This window comes from Parasteatoda tepidariorum, chromosome 7 (genome assembly GCF_043381705.1).
Source record: "Parasteatoda tepidariorum isolate YZ-2023 chromosome 7, CAS_Ptep_4.0, whole genome shotgun sequence".
NCBI classification, from domain to species: Eukaryota; Metazoa; Arthropoda; class Arachnida; order Araneae; family Theridiidae; genus Parasteatoda; species Parasteatoda tepidariorum.
The window spans coordinates 71,991,978-72,008,312 of NC_092210.1; the positions used below are offsets into that span (position 1 = coordinate 71,991,978).

Below are 16,335 nucleotides of genomic sequence, written 5' to 3' on the forward strand. Positions count from 1 at the left end.
TGGATTTTTAAAGCAAATACAGCCTGAAAAGTTTTTTATTATTTCAGTAGTAAAACAAAACTTGAGAGTAAGATGCTACTAAACAGCTGTCTTGGTGATTTTTTTTAAACAAATATGAAAAGATGAATTCAATCAATCCCTTAGTTTTTCCACCCAACCACATAAGGAGAATGCAGTGGCTTGCTGCAGTGCGTGGAAGCCGGGGCTAGCTTTTATCTTTGATGTTCCTGAAAAAAGGTGTGTAATCTCTGAAGAGGGAAAAACTAATAAAAAAGCCAATTATAAAAACAAAAACGGTAAAAAGTTAAATACTTCTAAGGATTTAAATTATATTTTAAATGCATTTTTATGTATATAAGTAAACAGAAATTCTTGTATAGTAAAAACATATTTATTTCAAGCATCCGTAATTTTGGCCAAAAAATGAGTGTCAAATTTGTTTTTAAATCTTAATTAAATGCTAATCACGTGTTTAATTAAATGTAACGCGTGTTTTGGCAAAGTATTTTACCAAAATATTTTGCTAGCAGTCGAATTTGTTGAAAAATAAAATTTCATGATCAAAGAATAATAGAGTTTAAACTTTTCGTATCCTTGGAGATCAAATAGCTGTTTCCTTTAGCTGAATGCCTGTGACAGTTACCCCTTCGCTCCCCTCTTTTCACACATTTTGACGAATTAGTACCAGGTTGGTGTAGAACAGTGGTTACCAATTGGTGGCCAGAGAAGCCTTTTTTGTGTGGCCCGCGAGCTGAAATATATTAGTTGTCGGTTTTTTGCAGATAATTTACGTAAGAAATCTATATGGGTTTAAAATACTTTTCTTTCTCTTAAAAAAAACCTAATTTCTTCGTTTCTTTGAAATTTAACATACCAACGGTACAAAAAAATTTGTCCATCCAGAAATTATTTATTAGAAAAAGAAAACACTTATTCAAATACAAAAATAATCGTGCATTGTTGCTCTTTTTCATTCTGTTTTTTTGTATTTTGTGAATATAATTTAGCACGTGCGTATCAGAAATTTTCTCGAAGAAATTCTTTCAATTAACTTTTTAAAACCACTCATTTTGGACGAAGTTATTTACACTTGTAAATTTTAAAACGCATAAAAGAAGGAATGAATACCATGTTTTATTTAAATTCCTTGAGTTGAATGTCGCATGAGTGGAAAAGAAGAAAAAAATTTATTTCAGATGCTCGAGAATTTTGCTGCTATAATTCTTAATAAGTTGAAAAAAATCTTAATTTATGACAGAATTAAATTTAAAAGAAAAAAAATCTTGTCACTAAGTTTCTGATTAAGAGAAGATTTAAAATGATACGCAACAAGTATTATTTGTAATGCTTGCTATTTTGTTCCTTATTATTAAAAAAACTTTGATAAAAATCTGACAGTAATATTTAATGTTCTTTCAAGCATAAAAGAGTCCTATATAAAATTTTGACAAATAAATAAAGCTGCAGCCCGGCATTTGACTGTTGTTTTTAATTGTGGGCTCGACCACATGTAAACCCCTGGTGTAGAAGGAAAAGAGGCAATTTCTAATTTTTATCATTTATATTATCTTCTTGTAGAATATTCAATTTTAAAGCCGTATACTAATTTATAAATGGTTTTATTTGCATATTATCCATTGTTAAGATAATTATGGTTACTAGAATAGTTTTTCGTGAAATTAGACTTTTGAAATTCGTCCTATGCAATCCATATAATAACTAAACTTTTAATAAACCATAACCATATAATAACTAAACTTAACCATATAATAACTAAACTTTTTGTTGGGAATTAAACTTTTTTTGAAGAATATGATGCTAAGTTTGAACGCCTGCTAAAGTTATTCCTTGTACACTCTCCCTTAAAAAAAAAAAAAAAAAAAAANAAAAAAAAAAAAAAAAAAAAAAAAAAAAAAAAAAAAAAAAACCCAAGACATAATCTATATTAGTATATCTAAGTTGCTAAGGTACATAATGTAATTAGGATAAAATCTTTACTCTTGCTTATTTTAATTAAAACCTCATTATTATTTGTACCAGTCACTTACAGCTGCTTGGTTGTCCTCCTACACGAACTCATTACTCGGGGTTCCTTATTACTTTCGATAGCATTGCTTTAAATACGTGACACTAGTAATTTAAGTGTGAATAGGAAAAGTAGGAAACGTTAACGGATTCGACACTTTGCAGCTTACTAAGATATTGTACAAACAGACAGAAAATAAGAGGAATAAAAATCGTGTACGAGCTAGCTTTACGGTCCTTAAATCAGCGAACAGTTCATACTAGTACTACACGAAATCATTTATTTCGCAGTGCCACATTGTTGCTTACACGAACTAACCGTTTCGCTGCACCATATTTGTTCTGCTACCTCAGGCAGTTTGGCGGGCCAACTACACATTAACAACTGCCATTGTAGATAATCTAATTTTAATTATGCATTATTCTGATTGATTTTCTTATATTTCAAATGACCCCTGTAGAAATTTAATTTACTACTTTCAATTTATTAAATGTTATATATGCTAATTTATTTACAGTATTGTTATTAGTAATGTTTGTAATTTTTTCCAAGCAAAAATGCCTTGGGCAATGTTTCTCCGCATCCATATAGTATTAGGGAATTGCTACGCGGCTTCACCTTGTAACTTGTCGCTTTGTAGCTTTCCTAACTCGTAATTTAGGAGATGAGAAAAGTACAAATCGGAGCAAATTGTAATAAAAAATTTGTTTTTGTCTGTAACAAAAATAAAATACAAATATCCCAAATCGCTTTTGATTGGCTGAAGTTCGAACCTCAATGGTGACTTGAAGTTCACCCAGCTTCAGATCGATAAGTACCACTTTGTTTGGGAAATCGATTTATGTTTTTATTTATCAATTTAGGAATGGTAGGATTTTCATTGTCATCCTTTTTTCCCCGATAAATATCTATAAGTAATAATTACTCTATGCATACATAATTTTACTAAAATACTGAATTTTTACTTTGTTCTTTTAGTTTGCATTCTGAAAAATCAGAAAGAATTATAAGATTTTTAAAATGCCTTTTCAAAAATGCTGTAACTTATTAAAAGAAATTACATTAGTAGCACAAATTACATTAGTACTACTAACTTAATTTCGTTAATTGAAACTTAATAACACAATGTAGTTACAATAAATTTTAAAACTTAGAAACTCCTCAAAAAAATTGAAATATCTCATATTATAAAACTTAGTAAAATTTTAAATCGAAATCAATTTCTTAAAACTTCTTTGCATTTTGCTAATTAAAATTTATATGAAAGGAAATAGATTTAAAGGGCAAAGAAAAAGTTCTAAAATTGTTTATTTCAAAGTTTTATACTATATAAACATAGTAAGAACTTTAATCATGTAGTAGATGAAAGTTCTTGCAGAATATAAATATTTTATTAAAAATAAATTTCAAATATTCCTTTTAACATTAAAACATTTTTATGAACATATAACCTAGGCATTATAACATGTTTTATTAACAGATAATTATATTAAAAACAAACATCTGCAATCTTTACTATTTTATTTTAATGAAGGGAGTTACGTTTTCCTATTTGTAAACTTTTAGCTCTTTCGTTAACAACGATCAATTAATTATCTTTGCTAAGCTCGGGATCGCAAGTAATTATAATAAATTAATAAAATGATGCGAATAAAAAAATAAAAGTTTCTCCCGAAATTTCATAGCAATATTAGCTTCTATCTAGCAGAGTAAAGATTATTGCGATTAGCAAAATAAATAAATTATATTGCTTGTTTTTTTCCAATCTGGTTTTATTTTGTTTCAATTCCTTTAAACTAAAAAGATTGCTAACAGAAGAATTTATCTACTTTGCTGAAACATTAACACATATGCTACACTTTTACATTTATGTATGAGGGACTGTATAATGATAAGCCAAATTTTTCACCAAAGGTTATATTTTTACATCAAATAGTTCCTTATTATTGATTTCAGATAAGCATTTAAGAAATTTATGGATATCCACTAAATTACAAGTCAATACATTGTATTTTTTGTACTACCTATATAGAAATGGTTTTTATATTATGTTTTTATATTACCTATATAGATGAGTTTTTTTCATCAAAAACACTTTTAAAAATGCTTTTCTCAACAATTTTAATTTATAGCATTGCTCAAAGCCTAACATGAGGCAACATAAATTGACAAATGGTGATAAAAGCCTAACGCGGTACTAATTTTCCTTCAATAGTTCACATTTATTTACGGTGAAGGAAAAGGCTTATATCGAGGAAAAAATGTTACATCTATGACTATTTTAATGATATATTAATTAAACATTAAAGAAGCAATAAAAAATAAAATAGTTTGAGAACATTTAAGATGTCATCTCCATGTCGCTGATTAGGTTAACATCGTCTAATGAGCAGAAGACAATAACTTGTATCTCAGTATGAGGTGATGTGATGCGAGGGCAACTAGTGGGAAATAGAGGCGTATCCTACAATAAAAGTATTTTTAGTAATAATAATAATAATAATAAAAGAAAAACATTCTTTGACGTTTTTACATAAATACATTTTTTAAAATTAAAATTAATGCTTAAATGTTTTTAATTTTTTTATATTATTTAAAAACAAGACATCACCAAAAAATTATCTTTTAAACTCTCTGCCTGCTTTATTTTTTTAAAAGCAAGATGTTGGATATAGTAAATGTTTAAACTAGATAACATAAATTAATTGAAATGCATAATGAAAAGTGAATACTTTTTGTCAGTTCAGTAGGGTGAGTAAGTCGAGTGGTGATTGAAAATCCGCTTGTGTAACAGATGTTTTTAATGTTTATGGAGGAACTAAAGATGCATAATGCAAATAGAAAACTATTCGGTTGTCTAATAATAGTTTTAAATCTGATAATTCAGTAGAAGATTTTTTTTATCAAGTATGTTTAAGATACAAAAGATAGAATTCGGAATTAGAAAATAATCTAGTGCTATTTTTACAAAATATTTTCTTTCTCCGTTAAATGAACTAAACTCGCATTATGAAATTATAAGAAACAATAAAAGCATTATGAAAATATAAAAAATTAAAATAAAGAACAATACTGAACCCAAAGCATTGCCAGTCGTTAATTTTATTCAGAACGATGCAAGTTTGCAGTATAAATTTTTTTTTAATATTTAAATTAGTCATTAAATTTGGGTTTGTTATATTCTACGATGCGCTCGTTTAATTTTGTAAATTCACACAATTTGAAAATTTTTCAAAAATTTGGTATTTCAAAAGTTATAAACTCTTTGGAATTATGCAAAAAAGAAAAAGAAAAAAAAGCTTATTTCTCATAACTTTATACTTTGGATAAAAGATCTCACATTCAGCTCTACATTTTGAAGAATTGTTTATAGATAAAATCTATTTTAAATCAAGATAAAAAAAAAAATTGAATCTTATTTCGTTTTACAGTACTTATAATTTGAATTTTATCCATTGCTTTTTCTCCGTTGCTCTCAAAATCAGCTCACGAGTTTCAAAGATAGTTAGCTAATAGAATTTAATATACAAACTATTTGTCCAGAAATTTTACAAAAATATTTAAACAAAGAAAAGATAAACATAAAAAAATGTGTTATCCAAGGATTTGAAGAAAACAAAAGTAACAGAAAATTTATTTATTTTACATGAAATAGTAAATAAATTGGGCTATAACTTAATTTCTAATGAAGCGTTACAGATATAAATCTTTTAAATTGCTTAAAATTATTACAATTGTTGAATATATACATATATATATATACATACATATATATANGATTTTTTTTAGTTGTATTTTGGCACATAAAAAAGAACAAAACAATCTGATAATGTTAGTGAATAATTAATATTTTCAGAACATGTGTATTCCCAGAAAGTAAAGTAATTCTCGAATTTTCTTAAAGAATCGTATGAATTATATAGTTTGTAGTTACAGTATTACCTCGAACGACCTCTTATATTTTGGTATATTTTTTATTTTTTTAACTCTTATGTATAGAATAACTGATGTCCTTATCAGACTTTGAATTAAATGAAATTGTTACGGAGACGGCTTGACAACAATCATTTTAACAAAAGTCACATTTCTGCTGACAGAATATTTTTTTTAAGAGGAATTAGGATAGTTTTTTTAGTTGGTAAAGGCAAATTTATGTCAATTAATTTGAATAGAAAATTGGAAGGAAAAAATAGACAGTGAGCTCGTTGTTTTAATTTCTGCTCACATTAAATAAACTCTCACTAAAATATTCCACCTTAAGGTCTATTTTAATAAGTCAGACATGAAGTTATAAGGATTTAAAGGAGAAAAAAAAAGAAAAAAAAAAGACGGAATTGAAATTATCATTTAAACAATATTAATTAGGGGGGGGGGTATAAGCAAGGAGAGAGAAAATACAGACCTAAAAATTTAGTATTTAGTTCATAGTGTTTGATAATTTTTTAAATGAATTAAATAAAATTCGTTAAAAAGATAAGTTCCACGAAGTTTACAAATGAGAAAGAGAGATGAAAATATAACTGTCTCCCTGCCCCTTTTGAAAATTCGAGTGTGAATAGGACAAATTGAAAATGGAAATACGGATAAAAGCTCATACCTTCGACAATTTTAATAATAAAAAATGGTTTTATTCATTGGTGCATAAAATTTTGGCATTTGGTATCAAATCAAAATGTCGTTATTGTAATCACTAATTATCATCAAATTTGACAGGTGCATATAATTTTGGTGGGGATGGGTTTAATAATTTTCATACTAGTGATGGGTATTTTTTCAGAAAAATATTAGACAGAATTTTTGCGAAATCAAACATGACTAACTAGGGAAAAACGTAGCTCGAATATTAAAAAATTATGTTTAATCGATTGAGTTTGATTTTAGAAAAAATATTTAATTTTGAATATCAGAAAAATGAAATTTTTTTAAAACAATATACACTGATGGTTAAGTACATTTCGTTACACCAAACCGTTACCCTGGTTATTTGAAGTCATTAAATTTTGTTACAATTCCATTTGATCGATTAAAATAATGGAGCGTGATGCTAGAGTAGTTTTTCACGCGTCAATAACGGCGCCAAGTAGTCGGATCGATATCGCCAACAGTAAAAGAAACATACGCCAAACCATAAAGGGGTTTCCCTATTGGTCTTCCATTGGGGAGGGGAAAGAAATGGGGAAGAATTTATAATGAAGGGGAAAACTCGTCTGGAGTGACTGTCTCTTGCCTTAGTCATGACTGCATCGAATTAAAAAGGGGCAGAAATAGGGAGAGTACATTGATGGGTGTCGTAAATTCTAAATTAATGTGATATTCCCTGATCAAGGCATCAGCAGTGTGTCATAGATAGAAAAGGAAAAACCCAGGGAAATCTGGAGTGGCTTTTTGAGAAATACAATATCTTAATTTTGTTGTATTAATATTTTCCTTCTATCATGAGTAATAGTAATTTTTTAATTAAATTTAAAACTTTCGATGTTACTATTGTTTACCCTATTTATTTTTATTAACTCGCTTTCCGGTTTCTGATGAAGATTTTTTGGAATCAAAATTTTGACATCTTTCCGACTAGCTTGAACATTCAAAACTCAACTCGATCCTTTTGACATACAAGTTTCAATTCATTCCTGATTGCTACAAGCTGTCTTATCGTGATATTAGCACCAAAAAAAGATTTTATCGTCAATCGAGTTTCAAACATTTTTCCTACTAACTAGAGCACTGATATTCTAACTGGCGCTTTGCGATGGATGGCATCGCAAATATCAATAATTTTGTGATCCCTGCAAGTGAAATTTATCGCCATACATAATCTATCGCCAATCATAATTCTGCTCAATTTCATGATAGGTTGGATTAATTAAATCTCAACTAGATCTCTTTAATTATAACTATATACAAACCTCAACTTGTATTCTTTCCATTGCCTGATGACAATACAAGTTACGATTGTTTTCGAAATGCTTAAAGAAACATTTTCACCATTTTGTCGCCAGTAGAAAATTTTGACCACTTTTCATGTAAACTAACAGCAGTATAACTAAAAGAACAAAAAATGATGAAAGTGAATAAAAATTATAAACGCTATGTTTTTCAAATGCACTTGAAAGGAAAAATTCTGTTTTTTTTCTTTTTTTTCCAGACCCAAAATGAAAAATGGTGGATGTACTATTTTTGTAATAAATCTCAACCACCACCGAAAACTCCCTTTCGAAAGTTATAGTTTTAGTTATGACTAAAGTAGAATTCTTTCTTTTTTGTTGTTAAGTCGAGTTGAATAATGTGGATTTTAATTTATTATAATATACATTATTATGAGGACACGAAACTTTAATCTGCAAATTTAAAAACGCTATAAATTTTTTTTATTCATTTATTATTATTATTATTATTTTTGCTAATCTAAATCTAAACTGCAAATCGAAAACGATTAAGGAGTATGTCAGAGTGGGTTGAAAGGAGGTGATCATTCTTTCGAAATACTTATTTTTAAAACACTAAACATGCGTGTAAATTTTATTTTAAAGTTCTTAACGTAATCAAATAGAATTATGCAACATAAAAGGAAAAATCGATGATTAATTTTTTTTTTCTTCGTATGCTTGCGTTTTTGTTAGTGGAAGCTTTTCAAGGTAAAAAAAACAATTCTTCCAGAATTGTTTTAGATAATTAAAATTAACTCACCAAAGTTAATGAAAAAATGGAAGAAGAAATGCACAAACAAGAAACTAACAGTAGAGAAATATATAAATATAGAAGAAGTAAATAAATAAATGCATCACAAACAAATAAGTATGAAAGGAAATGTCAGAACGAAACATTTAACGCCGAATCTATACTTTTCGGTTTATCTGGAATAACTAGATTAAAAGTAGGTAGTAGATAAAATTAATCAATATTAATTGATATAAATAGCAAAACTTCCGACTTACTCTAAGTTTGAGTTTAGTCCTCATCTACTAGGAATGAAAATAAAATGTCTAAAGCCACTGACATTTGTTTCAAGTTTATTGTTTCCGTAATCGTTGCACTGAGGAGATTTGAAGTGTATCTGAAAAAAAAAAAAAAAAAAAAAAAAAAAAAAAAAAAAAANTGCCAAAAAAAAAAAAAAAAAAGATTTAATTGTTTAACTAAGAGTATTTTTTTTGTTCGTTTTCATTATTAAAATTGTGATTGTTTTATTTTTGCTATTGAGAAAAAAATTGATAAGAAAATATTACATAAGCGGAAAGCAAAATTTCTGTTCGCTATTTTTTAAGTGTTGATATCATCTATTTTACATAAGTCTGGTGGTTTTTACATAGAATGCTGTTCTTTCTTTATTGGAACACTGGAACAACGTTACAACACGTTCATTACTTAAACCACTCTTCTTAAGAATACAAATTTATTGAATTTTTATACAATTTAAAAATTTCAAGTAATGTCAGAAATCTAATATTGTATATAGTATACATCAAAAGTATAATACTTCAAGGAAAAAAAAAGATTCAGGTTGTTTATTACTGATTTCACAGTAGCAAGAATATTAATTGAACAAGAGAACTAATCTTTCAACTTCAGGAAAAGAAACTGATTTGAGCCTGTTTTTCTGTTTATTTTTTCTCCACCATGCTACGGCGTAGGATTATCCGTTACTGTTGACGGAATGATGAGCATTGGACCAGTGCAAGAATATAGCGACTGAAACAATGAGACCAAATTTAAACTAAAGGTTTTCAATTCAAAAATGAATTTTTTTTAAAGAAAATATTGGTTCCTTGCCACTGTTAGAAAAAATGAAGGGATGATTTATTAAAAACAAAGAAGCTATTTTAGGGTAGTCCGCAAACTCTCCGGATCTTAAATGATTAAGAATTTGCGAATACCATTAAACCAAGACTCAAAAATGCACTAAAGAAATCAAACATAGCCTCATATGTTCACTGATTTAATTATGATAAAGAGAGGAATAAATTGTTGAAAACTAGCAGATTCAGTTAGAATCTAATCCAAAACTAGGGAAATTGGTTTTGTAATCAAAGAAAGAGCATATTAATATTAATTAAAAATAAAATTTCTTAATTTTCATACTAAAATGTTGTTTTCCAAAATATCTGCATGATACAGCTAACGCTTGCTACTGTATTATGTATATTCACAGGACGCAACATGATTTTACTCACACGAGTTTCACATTATTTTTAACATGAGAGTCACGATGTTACTCCCATAACATTACTAGCTCAGTATGATATTACTCACATTACTACTGCAGAATATTAACGTCAAAAATTAAAGCATTCAATTAATTTAAGTAGCAGTAAATATACTTTTAAAGTGTGTGCGTTCTTTGAATCGTGTGTAAATACAAATGAAGAAAAGTTATAAGCCACATTTTTTCCTCAAAAGATGGATTTTTAGCAAACTGTTCCGTAGTATTTTTTCCTAATCGATAGCCGGTACTTTACTTCCAGCAAATAATAGCAAAATATACAGAAAATTTTTTATTGCTTATCAAGGGGTCTATCTCCATAAACAGTTTTAAAAGACGTTTTACGGAGTTTTTTAAAAATGTGGCTTATCATTTAACTGTCTCAAGCCCTTCAGATATATTTAAATATTTTAGGAAGATAAAGATATTTATTTTAAGTTTTAAAATTTTATCCTAACATACGCCCATTTATCTTATTTGTCACTTGGTTGAAATTTTTTTTATGTGTGTTATAACTGATATAACAGAACTTCTTTTTGACCGGCAGGAATTTTAAAATTATTTTGCTCCTGTAAATCAGTAACGATTACTTTAATTTGTTTTAAATTTTAATTTAAAAAAAAAGATTAAAAAAAAAACAAGTTGTTTCATAAAAGTATCTAATTATTAGCTCGTAAAGAGGATCATTTACAATTCTAACTATTATTTTAAACTTGGAATATACAAGCTTGCATCGTATGTTGAGATATTCTCATATATTGTTTGTAACACTATACAATGAAAGCTTCAATCATTATACTGTTGTAAAATATAGATAAGGGATCGACTTGTAAAATTTTTCAAAGACATTAAGGAAAAGAAGTTCTGCCCACTTAAAAATATTGCACATTTTCAAAAAAATATTTACGGAATGATCTCGAAAAAAATATTAATTTAAAAATGTTAGGTTTAAAACATAAAAAAAAAAAGAAACATTTTAAAGAAAAATACGAATTTGTAAAAGTATTATACAAAAAAAAAAAAAAAAAANAAAAAAAAAAAAAAAAAAAAAAAAAAAAAAACTAATTTATTTAAAAGAATACGTACTTAACTATTTGTTTAAGAGAGTTAAGAGAAAAGCGATGGCGCAGCGATAGAAATTCCCTATCATAAAGGGAAAATTTTTCCCTATTGAAGCGATCGACAAAAGAACACCAAGATCCCTTATGGGGGTGTGTAGGAGAGGGGAGTTGAGGGAGAAGAGGGTATCTGCTCCTGTAACATCGCCGGGTCTTTAGGCAAGGGAAGCCCGTCCGCGTTTAGAGCACTCTCTACATTTCTCAGTCTGCTTTGGTTTTTGCCTGCGTTTTTTAAGTTCATCGTTCATTTCTGATTAGTTCGTGAAATAAATTATTACGACAAACTAACTGTATATATTCTTACAATATATACATTCCGATTTAGTACTAGGAGTTCTATTTTTAACATTAATTTCTTCTTGGTTAAGACGCTAAAGTGTTGAGTTGAATAGCAGTTTTAAAGCCTAACGAAATATTCCGGAAAAAGAGTTAAATATATAAATAAAATTAAAAAAAAAAGCAACTACTCTTCAAGTCTTCCAAGAACTTCGCATCTTTGGCGTCATTTGTTCTAGTGTCACCATCATCTTCGACATTTCCAGTTTTGTGTCATCAGCGTTGCTGCTCAAGTCGCAAAAACGGAGTTAGACGACCAGTTAGAAGATTCAGGTACGTACGAGGGATGAAAGGATGCTTGGGATGAATAAGGGATGCGGATGATGGGGAGATTGAATCAATATGGCGGCCGTTGTCTGACGGCTTGGTTGGGTGCCATTTCGTTTCATACCGGCTTTGCCTGCGTAAAATGATTTATCGTGATAGCGATCAAATTTTTTTAAAGATGTTTGTAAATGATGTGACAGTCCTTTTTTCTTCGAAAGCGTGTTTTTTTCTTAGCGAAACTTATTGTTGTTTTTCAGCTATTTGATTAAAATATGCTTTAAAATAAATCAACGGAATTACTCGGCGTTTTGAAAAAAAAAAAGCTTTTTATTATTAATGTAGTTGTTTATTTTAAGTTTTTTATATTTGAAACAATTCATACATTTTTTATTTCTTAGACATAAATTTTGTTAAAAACTTTGAGAGCGTTTAAAAGTAAAAATAAACAATAAAGGTTCAAACTGTGTTTGGAATATTTAGTTATTAAAAAATTCCTTTATAAAGATGTGAAATGTTTACACATTTGCATATATACTGCACAAAATTTAATTAATATCAAAAATTAAAGTGTTTAAAAATAAATAAATATCTATGTCCATATAGTAAAATAGTTCTAATTTTTTACTAAAATTGTTTTATTGCATTGAAATATTTTTGTAAATATAGGATCATTGTTTATAATAGTTTATAATACTTATAATAATTATTAATTATAAAATCTAATAGTTTTTATTTTTATGCATCCTAAAGATTGCATTGCTGATGCTATTGCTAAATATTAATGAAATTTCTGAATGAAATATTTTTATACGAATTTGTTTTTTAATTTTGTATGTATGCTTGCTTACGATATAGTTGTCACGCATCTTTTTGTCTTTGAAAATTGCATAATTTGTGTTTTATTGTATTTGCATCAAGAGTAATTAATATATTTGTTTTATTGCATCCGTTCACAGGATGTTAACAGAAAGTTAAAGAAAAGTTTTATTTATGTTTAGATAATTTATATCAAATTAAAATGTAATAAAAGAGCTGAAGTGTCTCTTAAAATTTCATAAACCCATATAGCTATGGTAGCTATTTGGTAGTTTTCAGAATGAAATTAATTTAAACCCTAAAAAATTTTTTTTTAACGAGTTTAAAATATCTGCTTTTATATTTATTCTGCTCGAAATATTTTTGCTTAAACATGGAAAATCGCTTAAAGCTTTTTTTATCCCGAAATAAAGTCATCTATTAATATTTAGGTTCTTTCTTTTATGGCACAAAAGCTCGCAGTGGGTCTTGGCTTGGTTATATTAATCTAAATCTTACTGTTCTTAATATCGGAATTCCTGTTTGAAATTTTTTATATAATATTGAGATTAACTTGCTGTATAAATAATGAGTAAGTGGAAAATATTTTAATTATTTAATTTTTACTTTTAAAACTATTTTCTAAACTCAAGCCATAATGCTTTTAATCAGATCTCGGTTTTCGTTAAATCTAAAAAATCATAGTATACATAACGAAAAATTTTCCCCCATAAATTTACATACATTTTTCTTAATGCGTATATTGATAGAAATCGATCCGCCATGTTCATTAAAGCTAAAAATAAATATTGAAGAGAAAGAAAGTAGCATATGTATTAAACAAGGTTGTTACAATATTAGGACACTCACAAATACGTGAGAAAGATTTCATCAGAAAAAATCTAATGATTAAAATGATATCGAAATAATCGTAAAATGTAAAATAAACGAATAATCTAATTAATTAATATATAAACTAAAATCCTAGAATTTAGGAAAAAAAAAGAAAAGCACTGAAATATAGAAAATACTTTAAAATTGCAATGCTAAAAAAACGATATTGTATTTGTGTAGATAAATTTTATTTAAAAGATCCTCTCTTTAATTTTTTATTACAATTTGTTTAAAATTTAAAGAAAAAAATTTTTAAAATATTTTTTTTAAAAATAATATAATAAACGATTAACAATTCAAATGCTTGAAAATATTAATGGGACTTATTTTTATGTTTTGAGCAAATTAAAACTTTTTTTCTTTGTATTGGAACCAATTTTACATTCCTATTCATATATATATCTGAACTCAGAATTGTTTGAATTGTTCTCTTGTTACGGTGATGCATGTGTAAATCTTACATTCAATTCAAATTAGATAAAACATAACTGCTAAATAAAACTTTAAAATGTTTCTTCAATAACTTAACTATTTTGGCACTTTATAAGCAAAAGTAGATGTCTCGATTGTGAATTGACATTTTCAAATGTTTAAAACTTTAAAGATGTGTATAGAGATATGATTCGAATTTTCACCCTAGACGTAGTAATGATATTCATGTTAGTTAAACAAAATTTCTTAGGTCACATGTGTAAAACCATACGTTTTTTGGATCAAATTTTTTTTTTACTCAGCTGTTGTCTAAAGAGCAATTAATATTTTTGTAAATTAATTTTTCAATCCATTCTGAACCGAAAAAAAGAAACAGAACTTTTACACAGCTGTTGTGTGATTAAAGAGTTCTTAATATTTTTCAAATAAATTTTTCAAACCCTTCTGGTTCGAAAAAAATAACCAGAACTTTTACTCAGATCAACAGCTGCAAAGAGCATTTAACTGTTGTGTGATTGAAGAGTAATTAATATTTTTGTAAATTAATTTTTCAAACCTTTCTGGACAGAAAAAAACCCAGAACTTTTACACAGCTGTTTTGTGATTAAAGAGTAATTAATATTTTTGAAAATAAATTTTTCAAACCATTCTGAACTGAAAAAAAGTACCAGAACTTTTACTCAGCTGTTGTCTGAAAGGCAATTAAAATTTTTGTAAATCAATATTTCTATCCATTCTGGACAAAAAAAAAACAAAAAAAAAGAATCAGTACTTTTACTCAGCTATTGTGTGATTAAGGAGTAATTAATTAGAGTAATTAATATTTTTGTAAATTAATTTTTCAAACCACTCCGGATTAAAAAAAAAAGAACCAGAACTTTCACTCAGCTGTTGTGTGATTAAAGAGTAATTAATTTTTCAAACCAATATACACTCTCGTTCAAAACTTTAAAAAAAGTAAAAGTACCAAATGAATTGTTTGGAATAGAATGAATTTTATACAACTATTTGGATTAAATGTATTATTTTCCTTTTAAACAAAGAATGCATGGATACAAATCATTTGATTTAAATGTATTAGCTCATATTATTTAAAAACGTTTATTGAAATCATTTCAGTAAAATTTATAAATTCAAATAAATTAAAAATAAAATGCAATGAGTCACATTATTTGAATGAAGTGTATCAATTCAGATTATCCGATTATTGTAGTACCATACTGTTATTAAAAAATATTTTAAAAAAAATTATGAAATGCTTTGAATTCAAATTATGTAATTGGAATGCATTAAAATCAAGTAATATAAATAGAATGCATTAAATGCAAACTATTTGAATAAAATAGTTTGGAACTAGGAAAACTAATAGTATAACTTGATTTAATTGTCTTGATACTTTTTATAAACTACTCTTACTTCTACTCTCTATAATTAAAACTTTCAAGTTATGTTTGTCTTAGAAAATATTACAAATTAGTTCGTTGTAATTTATCTTTTTGTTCAAGTAATAAGTGCCAATTTAAGTTAGATACATTTGTTACAAAACGCGTATCTCCCAAATTTAAGAGGAAGTCTGGAAATAATAAAATAAAGGTAATCAAATATACATTATTAAACGGATAAACAAAGGCATTTTTCTTAGAAAAGTTGCATGACACGACCTTCAAACCTTTACTAAAAAATACTCAATCTATATGTTTGAATTTTTTATTAAAATACATAGTTCTATATATTTTTAAAAGAACGATTTTTTTTCTTCAAATTTAACTTGTATTGAGTTACCATAACTGATAACATGGCAAGGGATTGAAAACGCCACGTGATATGGGAATACGGCATCTGACGTCATGGTTTACTGAATTCTGTTCTGCGAAATTTTGTTTCCTGTTTATAGTTCAACTTTTATGGTCTCCATCCTGAGTTTAAAAAAAAATAGACTGAAATAAGTTTAAAAATAAAAAAAAGTAAATGTAGACGATTAGAAAAGGAACTACACTTATTTAATTTTAATATTACTTTTGCTTTTTCTGTTTAGATGTAAAAGTTTTATGGTTTGGAATATTTTTTTAAAACTTATTTATGATGAATAAGTTAATCATAAAAAATCATTGTTTTTTACTTTATTAAAATATATATCTGCTGTAATTATGCATAAAAATTAAAATGTGAAACGCGCAAGAAGCATTTTAATGAAAATAAAATGTTTCTTGCCCAATTTCATCTATCTATCTATCTATCTATCTATCTATCTATCTATCTATATATATATATAT

General features: G+C 27.0%; 1 protein-coding gene and 1 long non-coding RNA gene across 16 annotated transcripts in view; one reads left to right on the forward strand and one right to left on the reverse strand.

Moving 5' to 3' along the window:
• Window positions 1-3,530: 3,530 nt before the first annotated feature.
• Window positions 3,531-8,066, reverse strand: LOC107436217 (uncharacterized). The gene is made up of 2 exons (XR_001583090.3): window positions 7,930-8,066; window positions 3,531-4,490 (listed from the first exon to the last, which is right to left on the reverse strand). It is a non-coding gene; the product is annotated as an uncharacterized lncRNA (long non-coding RNA).
• Window positions 8,067-11,408: 3,342 nt separating this feature from the next.
• The window catches only part of LOC107436216 (ELAV-like protein 2), a 61,312-nt gene continuing 56,385 nt past the window's right edge, over window positions 11,409-16,335 (forward strand). For 7 of the 15 annotated variants that reach the window (XM_016047840.4, XM_071183604.1, XM_071183596.1 and 4 more), the window contains exon 1: window positions 11,427-11,947. The gene's annotated coding sequence lies outside the window, so the exon portion shown is untranslated. Of the gene's footprint in view, window positions 11,948-16,335 lie in introns of all 15 variants that reach the window. The other 8 variants (XM_071183615.1, XM_071183611.1, XM_071183617.1 and 5 more) reach the window with 7 other exon arrangements.